The following is a 9439-nucleotide window of genomic DNA, read 5'->3' on the forward strand; positions in this document are numbered from 1 at the left end:
TAGGTACAAACCTCTCCTGGATGATCCACAAGTTTACAGACTGAATTAAACCCATTCCAGGCAATCTACAGTCACAGGAACTAGAAACGAAACATTGTTTCTGTGTTTTGTGTCTGTTTCATGATATTATTGTAACAGCTCACTGATACATACACTATGACCCATCAAGTTAATTTCTTTGTACTTTCCCAAGAGAAATGCATGTAAATATCCAGCAAAAGGCATGAATTAGAATGTCTACAGTGTCACTAGTTTCCATAGGAAACTACCCAAAAGTCCATAAATAGATAAATGGACAAATAAATGTTGAGCAAAAGATGCCAGATACAAAATGATAGATACATCATCGTCACATTACAAATGTAGCAACATAAGAAAAACTAATATATAGTGATAGAAGTGAAATAATGCTTACTTCTGAGGATAATGAATAGAAGTGAGCATTATAGTGGGATTCTAGGGGTGATGGTAATGTTCTATTTCTTTCTCTGAGCTCTTTTTTACAGCTAAGCTTTGTGAATAAAAACTGATTGATAGTGATGTCAGCATAATGGCAGAGTGAGTCACTCATTTTTCTCTCTCCTTTGATTTACAGCTAAGTAAACATCCATAACCAAACCTAAGTACCTCTGTACATTACACCAGGAGGCCAAGGAAGTGTCAACTCATCTGTGCATCTGAAAGTGGGAAGACAGGACTTCAGTGGTGGCTGCAGAACCAAGGGAGCTGGTGAGCCTGCCCCACCCCCACTTGCCATGATCAGAGGAAAAAGGAAGCCTATAGAGAGCAAAACTGGGCAGATACCCACAGCCAACAGAGAATTTAGAGAATCTGTGGAGGTCCAGGTTGCCTGGACAGTGGGACCTGGCACACCATCAGAGTGGGATAGAAATGAAATTTTTTTTTTTTTTTTTTTTAACCGTACGCCGGCCTCTCGCTGTTGTGGCCTCTCCCGCTGCGGAGCACAGGCTTCCAGACGCGCAGGCTCAGCGTCCATGGCTCACGGGCCCAGCCGCTCCGCGGCATGTGGGATCTTCCCGGGCCGGGGCACGAACCCCTGCATCGGCAGGCGGACTCTCAATCACTGCGCCACCAGGGAAGCCCTAGAAATGAATTTTGAGGCCGAAGAGGTGGAGGAGCCCTCCAAGTGTGTCCCTGCTCCAGAGTGCCACTGCAAGGAGTGGGTTTGGGGGAGCATCAGAGGTGACCACTCCTGACTGAGGAGGTGTAAGGTGAAAGTAGTGCTGCCCAGTAGTGTGAGTTGCAGCTGCAGGGGCCTGTTTCTCTCCAGCAGCACCCAGATTTCTGATGAGGGGCCTCTGTGACTGGTGGGGGGGAGAAGAGAGAGGAGGGGGCACACAGGAATATCAATGGGCATTGATATTCCTGAACAGATTTCCTGCTGTCCACTTTGAGATTTCAGCAGGGGGCACACCCACAAATTGCCCCAATTGAAGTTCAAGCATCTCCAGAGCCTGAGGTGCTAGCCCAAACCTTCTCCCACTCTGATGACAGCTCCTTTTGCACAATCCCCAGTGCATCCCAGAGACAGCTCCTGTAGGAGGAACCACAAACTTGAGCTGTAGTGCCACCTCCTGGAATAAATAAATAGAGTTCTAATTGCCAGTTTGTTGAATCTTGAGAAGCAAAGTAAACGTAAATTCTTAATTAAGGAAGGTGTCAGGCTACATCAAATGAGAAAGTACAAGCTCATATCATCACACGCTATGAAAAATCAAGGAAATATGGTGTTACAAAAACAAATTAATAATTCTCCAGCAACTGAACTCAAAGACAATGGAATACTGTGATCTAACTGATAAAGAATTGAAAATAGATGTCAAGAAGAAATTCAATGAGTTGCAAGAAAATTTAGAAAAACAACGTATTGAACTTAGGAATAAAGTTAATGAAGAGAAGGAGTTATTTACTAAAAATTAAAATTATGAAAGAGGACGAAATGGAAATTCTCAAGCTGAAGAATTCAATAAATGAGATGAAGAATGCGATAGAGAGCATAGGTAACAGGGCAGATGACATGGAAGACGGAATAAGTAACTGGAAGAATAGAAATATAGAAATAATTCAGTTAGAAGAGGGTAGAGAACTTAGAGTTTTTAAAAAGTGAAGAAACCCTATGAGAGCTGTTGGATCCAGTCAGAAAGGCAGATATAAAAATAACTGGTGTACCAGAAGGAAAAAAAAGGGAGAAGGGGGCAAATAGTTTATTTAAAGAAAGAAGAGCTGAAAACTCCCCAAATTTGAAATAGGAATTGGACATACAAGTCCATGAAGCTAATAAAACACCCTATTATATCAATGCAAAAAGCCCTTCTCTAAGACTTATTGTATGAAACGGTCAAAAATCAATGATAAACAACCTTAAGTGCAGAAGAAAAGTAAGCAACTTACAAAGAAACGCCAGTCAGGCTCTAAGCAGATTTCTCAGCAGAAACTACAGACCAGGAGAGAGTGGAATGACATATTCAAAGGGCTGAAATATAAAAATTGCCAGTCAATGTGTTCAGCAAATTTGTCCTTCAGATATGAAGAAGAAATAAAGGCTTTCCCAGACAAATAAAAGCTGAGAAAGTTCATCACCATTAGGCTGGCCTTGCAAGAAGTGCTACAAGTAGTTCAAGCTTAAATAAAAAGATGCTACTCAGTAACAAAAAGCATGTGAAAGTACACAACACTCATTCATCTATTTTTCGCCTTTTGAGACTCTAAATCTCAAAAATAAAGAGACTTAGAAAATGTAACTCTGTATTAAAATGGTGTGTCAACCACTTAACTATAGTATAAGGGTTAAAGGAAAAAAGTATTTAAAATAGGTATAGCTACTATAATTTGTTAAATAAAAAATAAATTGTGACATCAAAATATAAAAGGAAAGGAGTAAAAGGGTGGAGCCTTTATGGGTGAACAAAGATATGTTGCTATCAGCATAAAATGGACTGTCTTATCTATGAGGTGTTTTATGTAAGCCTCCTGGTAACCACAAAGCAAAAATCTAGAGTGGATTCACGGAACATTAAAAAAAAGGGGAGACTGATCATATCACCAGATGCAATACTTTCTCTGTTTCTTTGAAGACCTTATGGATAATTTCTTTCTCTCCTTTCTTCCTTCAGCTCTGCAGATTGTCTTTCTTTCACTTAAGCTTCTTTTTTGTCTTGGTCTCTTTTTGTCATAATCAATGCTTTCCTCAGATGTCTTGTCATTCCTAAATGTCTGCTTGTGATCAAAAATGAGTCATTACAAATCTGATTGGAAGCTCTGTTCACATAGTTGAAGCTTGCTAATTTGACACCTCACCATGGAGTAATTTTTCTGGATACTTTCACTGGATAACCTCAGAAGTCTCTGTCTTAACATCTTTTCTCTTGGACTGTAAGGTTAACAAAAGAACATTCTTTTCCTATCTCACTTGAAAAGTAGATCTGGATGTAGTGTAGGGGAATAAGACATTTTTAAACTTAATTTCTGTGTTTTCGATATGATACTCTAGTCTTCAAGGGTCCCTGAGTCCTGAGAATCCTCATTTTCCCCTCCCAGAGAATGGTTCTCCAAGTGTTCATTTAGACCAAACAAGGGGCGTGTGTGTGTGTGTGTGTGTGTGTGTGTGTTGGTTGGAGGAGAGGGTATAACTACTTTTAAAACAGGTTCTCAAACAATCTTCTATTTTTAGTTCCACGTTTACTTCTACTTCCAACGTAATAAATGTTATCAAATCCCTTAACATTTCATGGTTCTCCAAGTTGTTTGACTGCTTCTACAGGCTCCTGATGCAAATTTTTGTATTTACTAAATCATTCATCTAGTTTTCACCTTTCAAATTTTGCTGTTTTTGTCTTCATCTTGGTGTTTTGTCCTTGCGAGGTTTTTGCTTTTATATAAATACCTTTGTCATCAAGAACATGAAAACACATCTACAGAATGGCAGAAAAAATATATATACATACATATACAGAATATACAAAAAACTTGCAATTAACAACAAAAAACTCTACTAAAAATGTGTAAAGGACTTGAATAGACAATTTTCCAAAGAAGATATCAAAATGCCTAAGTATGCACATGAAAAGAAGCTCAGCATCTTACTCATTAGGGAAATGCTACTCAGAACCATATGAGGTACCAATTCACATCCACCAGAACAGCTATAATAAAAGAATAAAAGAAGCACGTGTTGGCCAGATTGGAACCCTCATACATTGCCACTGAGGATGTAAAATGGTTTGGCCACTGGAAAAGAGTTTGGGTGTTCCTGAAAAAGGTAAACATGGAATTACCATATGACCCAGCAATTTCACTCCTAGGTATATACCCCAAAGAATTAAAAACAGGTCCTCAAACATATACATATAAACACATATTCATAGCAGCATTATTCTCAATAGCCAGAAGGTAGAAACAGTTCAAATGCCTATCAACGGACAAATGGATCAACAAATTATGGCATATATATGTGGTATAAGTGGAGCATTAATTAGTCATAAAAAATAAATGAAATTCTGATACATGCTATAAAGTGGGTGAACCTCTAAACATTATGCTAAGTGAAAGAAACCAGACACAAAAGGTATTCTTAATTCTATTTTTATTACTTATCTAGAATAATTTTCTTTATAGAAACAAAATGCAGATTAGTGGTTGCCAGGTGCTGGTGGGAGGATGAAATGGGATGAGATTGTTTAATGGACATGGGGTTTTGTTTCTGGAGTGATGGAAAGGTTTTGGAACTTCATAGAAGTAGTGCTTGCACAACATTGTGAATGTCCTAGATGCCACAGAATTGTTCACTTAGAAATGATTTTATGTTATGTGAATTCCACCTTCATAAATAAAAAACAACAATTGAGTGTACAATTAGCCTCACATCTGTACAGCAGTCAGAACACTACTCTGAACTGGAACTGTAAGTAACAGATAGACCACATTTTATTGGTGTGATTTAATGATTGGTACATATTTTCAAGTGTCTATTCCTTTTTATCAGTAGCTACATTATTCTTATGTTGCAACAGTATGACATCAACAATGAATCCTTTTAATCAGGAAAATTATATTTTGGAAATAAGTTGGTATAACTGTGTCACGAAAGTGTGCTGCATTTTGTCAAATGCTGTTTTTGCATCTCTGACAGGCTCGTGTGGCTCTTTTCTTTCTTTCTGTTAATGTGGTGTACTACACTGATTGCTTTTGTATGCTGAACTTCATGATGGAATTCATATTTGCTACAAACTCTATAGGAAACAAACCAATAGAATATTTCTTTTAGTATCTGTCGTGGTCCAAGCGCAGGTTGGAAGAAGAATTTCCGGACACGAAGTATTTTAGAAAAAAGTGAGTTTATTGAGTACAAAGAGCAGAGTTAGTGAGGGGCGCTGCGAATCCAGCGGGCCCACTTCCTGATAGACCAGGGAGAGCCGACCCCCTTTGTGGGCTAGTAGCCAACTTTTATAGCCTCAAGACAAAGAAAATTCCTGCTGGCAGGATGGCATTAGGTGATTGGTCAGGATGCTTCAAGGTTACTGCATGGTGATTATTTTGCCTAATATGGAGTCGGGGGGCTGTCCGGTTTAGGTCAGGAGAGCCCATGGCAACAGTTGCTATGGGGGCTCCGTTAATTCCGGGATTTTTGTCCTGTGTCCTTGATGTAGGGTGTCCTTGATGTAGGGCTCCACATTCCCCCCTCTTTTTATTTATGGGCCAAATCTTTGTCCACTTCACACCCTGCTCATGACTATCTGCCTATCCCCATCTCGGGTCATAGGGACCCAGGTCACTGCGGAAAGGGGCGATGACCGTTCCTAGCTTCTTCCTGCTGGACGGGGCATCGTGGAGCCCTGGGTCCCTATGCCCGCTCTCTGTCAGGGTGTATTTACAGAGGGAGATGAGAGCCCGTGGAATGGTAAGGCAGCTTGTTCCAACGTAGTCCCTGTGCCAACTGGCTGGTATCCTTGTTGTAGCACCATCTGGAATTGAATCTTTTGAACCTGCCGGGAGACGAACTTAGATAATGTGTTAATAATGCAGGAGCCAAGCAACACAACAAAGGCTATCAGGATTAATGGTCCCAACAAGGGTGATAGCCACGTCCGTATCTGGATCCCCAGAGAGGCGAGGAGGCTGGAAAGCCAGCTGGGGCCCCGTCCTGCTCTCTCTTTTAAATCTTCTATTAATTTGATGTTTTTCTTTAGAATCTGAACGTCTTCTTCAGTGTGGGCGGAGGTATTAATATAGAAGCAGCATGTCTCATTTAGTAGGGCACAGACACCCCCCGTCTCAGCTGTTACAACATTAAGGGCCCTCCTATTTTGTAAAACCCCCTCGGCCAGAGAGCCTAGGGCTGACTGCTGTTCCTCGGTGGCTGCTACCGCTGCCTTCCAAGGTTCCTGGGCCATGATGGTGAGATGGAGAACGCTCCTCTAAGGGGTATGCCTGCAAACCAGAAGAGCCCTCTGAAGACACTGTGTATTATTTCGGGGCCGATCAAGAATTGAGTTATCGTAAGCATGTCCCCGCCAATCAGCAGTTCGTTTTTGTCTCTCCTGGACAGGTCTTAAGGCCTCCTCGAGGAAGGACGCAAGGTTGGGAATGCCTCCTGAGGAAGCTAAATCCTTTGTAGTCTCAATGGTAGCCTCTGGGGCCACAGCAATAATTGTGCAGAAGCCCCTCCAAACTGTGGGAAGATCCAGATAGACCCCGTTACCGCATAGAGATGAAAATCCGGTGCCCCTCAAGGATACCCCCGTGTGGGTCCCCAGATCCAGGCCCTGACCTTTTGGGAGTTTTCCTCTGGAAATAGACTGGGGTCCCATGACCTAGGATTATATTAGGAAGGCCGAGCTTCGAGGAAGTAATCATCTACACGTAAAGGGGAGATTCCGGGCTCTGACTGATGATGGGTGTGACGGGGGAACTGGCATAACAAATTTCTGAATATTAGTTGAATTATGTTGTATTTTGGAGGAGAGTCTTGTCGGAGGTTAAACTAAGTAAGTGTCCGGTGGTCACACCAATTCCCACATATTTAGTTCCCAGGGCCGAGCTGTTTATGGGGATGTGGTCCTCATTAACATATTTCTTAGTCGCAGCATTTTTCCTCGAATTTCCCCAGTGCAAAGTGAAATTATCATCATGTACATCATATTCACCCTCCTTTGACCAGGGACCCCACTCCAGGCTAGTCTGATTAAAATTGAGGGCATAGTTACAAAGAGAGTCATTTAGCCAGCCCAGAATGGATCCCCATCCATACAGGTTGGAGACAGTCCTTTAAATTATGTCTTTTCCAGTATGCATAATCCCCATTGTAGGTCGTGGGTATCTGATCTTCATCTGAAAATAGATTACTGAGATTAGCTTTAGAAAAGAATATCCTTTAATAATTGAATTCAACTTTTTAGCAACATAACATAACAGCAAGGAACTATCTGGGAGGTGAGTCTTGGTAACACAGACCTTAAATAACAAAACCAGAATTTAATATTCAGTGAAATGTAATTTTTTTTTTCATTGTGAGGGCATTAACCCTGCAGCCAGGGAAGCCTTATCCCATCAGATACAAAAAATGAGCTTTGTCAGGGAGCCAGAAAAAGCCAAGTGGCCGTCTTGGATTTCCCATAGCCCCGACTCTTAGATTTACAGCTATTGTTTACCCATTTTTAACTCCCTGATTTAGGAGTAGACTGTTGTCATGTTTTAAGGACATCAGGATGGCAAAAGTCTGGCAATGAGGGGTTAATTTTTGTAAAAGCAGAATGAACTTTATCTACATGCGCCATAATCTTCATAGATCATTGTGAAATACTACTTATTTACTCAACCAAAGTAACAAAAGGATTTTAAAAGCAAATATAAATCACTTAAATGCAAGGTAATTCACACAGTCTGTTATCCAAAGCAGCATTCCAAGAAAAGTTTGTTCTTTTACCAGAGAGACAGAACCAAATTCCCGTCTGGAACCAGCTTACTGTTAATAACAAAATTTATTTACCTAATTAATTTTAATTCAATCTTAGAAATTCCTTTCTATAAATCTTGAAGAGGTAGTATTTTTGCAAAGGCAGTTCAACATCTTAAGAAAACTTGTACCATGTATAAAACTCTTTTCTCGGGGTCCATTTTCCACAAATCTGTTTTATCACTTTCTGTATCCATCACTTCATTTTCCCATTCAGAAACAGCCACATGTAGGTCAGTCCTACTTCCTTTTTCCTTAATAAAATGCAATTCCATTCCTCATACCTTTTTCACTAAAAACATGCATCCTACTTTCCTACTTAAGCAACCATGAACTGTCCTTTATATCAGCACTCTGTAGATTGGTAAACATACATCCAAATAAGTTTTGAAGAATGTGCTTTGTTATAGAAAATATCTCAGTGTGGCACCAAGCACGTTTTTTTAATAGTTCCAAACCTTTTGTTCCTCTGTATAAAGGAAGCCAATGTTCAGTAATTAATGTTTCAGTATCTTATTTTATTTGGAAATGGACTAGTTATTTAATAAACTTCCATCCTCTAACTTAATTTAGCACAACTCTAAATGTTTTAAGTTGTCGAATATCTGGAGAGATTATTCTTAAGTAGACATTCCTAAAACATAATTATTCCTAAAAAGTTCACCCAAAGCTCTTATCTCATTTGTATTTTCTTTTCTTAAAAGTTTCTTCACATTGAGTTATTTTTATTGCGGACAAATTTGACAAATATAAAAAGATCTTTTTTAGTTTATATGAAACCTAGGCACAATAAAAGTATTATACTTAATGCTGATGGCTCGAAAGACATGTCTATATTAATTAGATCAAGAAATGTAAACATTAACATAGGTATTAATTTAATATTGAATATTTCCCAGTTCACGTGAATCTGAAATTTATTTAGCTTAATTTTCCTTGTATTTAGAACTTTTTGATTTGTAAGCGCTTACTTTTCTGTTAAACCAGTTAAATAGAGCTCATTTACAAATTAACCTCAGCAGTATTATCCAAAGACAAAGACACATACTGAGACATAAACATATATCCAGGCCGTCAGATCTCATAGTTTCCACTTGAGATTTAAAATGTCTCTTTGCCTTTTTTTTTTTTTCCCTTGGCTTGAAGTTCTACTAATTAATCCAAGGCTGAAGTCTCAGGCAAAGGGGGCTGTGTTTGTAGCTCAAGGACATGGTAAGAGTTAACTTCAAGCCTTCTCCTAGGCATATTTTTGTTCTCTCAGGGTCAGAATTCTGAAAAAGATATTTCAACAAGCTAGCTCTCTCTAATTGCATATGCAAAAAGAACCAGTTTTGCAATTTCAAAAAAATTTTTATCTTAACCAATTTTCTCTGGAGTCTAAAGAATATTGTGGCCATCCTGACCTGAAGGAACCTAACTTGTTTTGCATTTGGGAAACATCAGACATGGGGAAGGGAACATGGACTC

This window comes from Lagenorhynchus albirostris, chromosome 21 (assembly GCF_949774975.1).
Source record: "Lagenorhynchus albirostris chromosome 21, mLagAlb1.1, whole genome shotgun sequence".
Taxonomy (NCBI): domain Eukaryota; kingdom Metazoa; phylum Chordata; class Mammalia; order Artiodactyla; family Delphinidae; genus Lagenorhynchus; species Lagenorhynchus albirostris.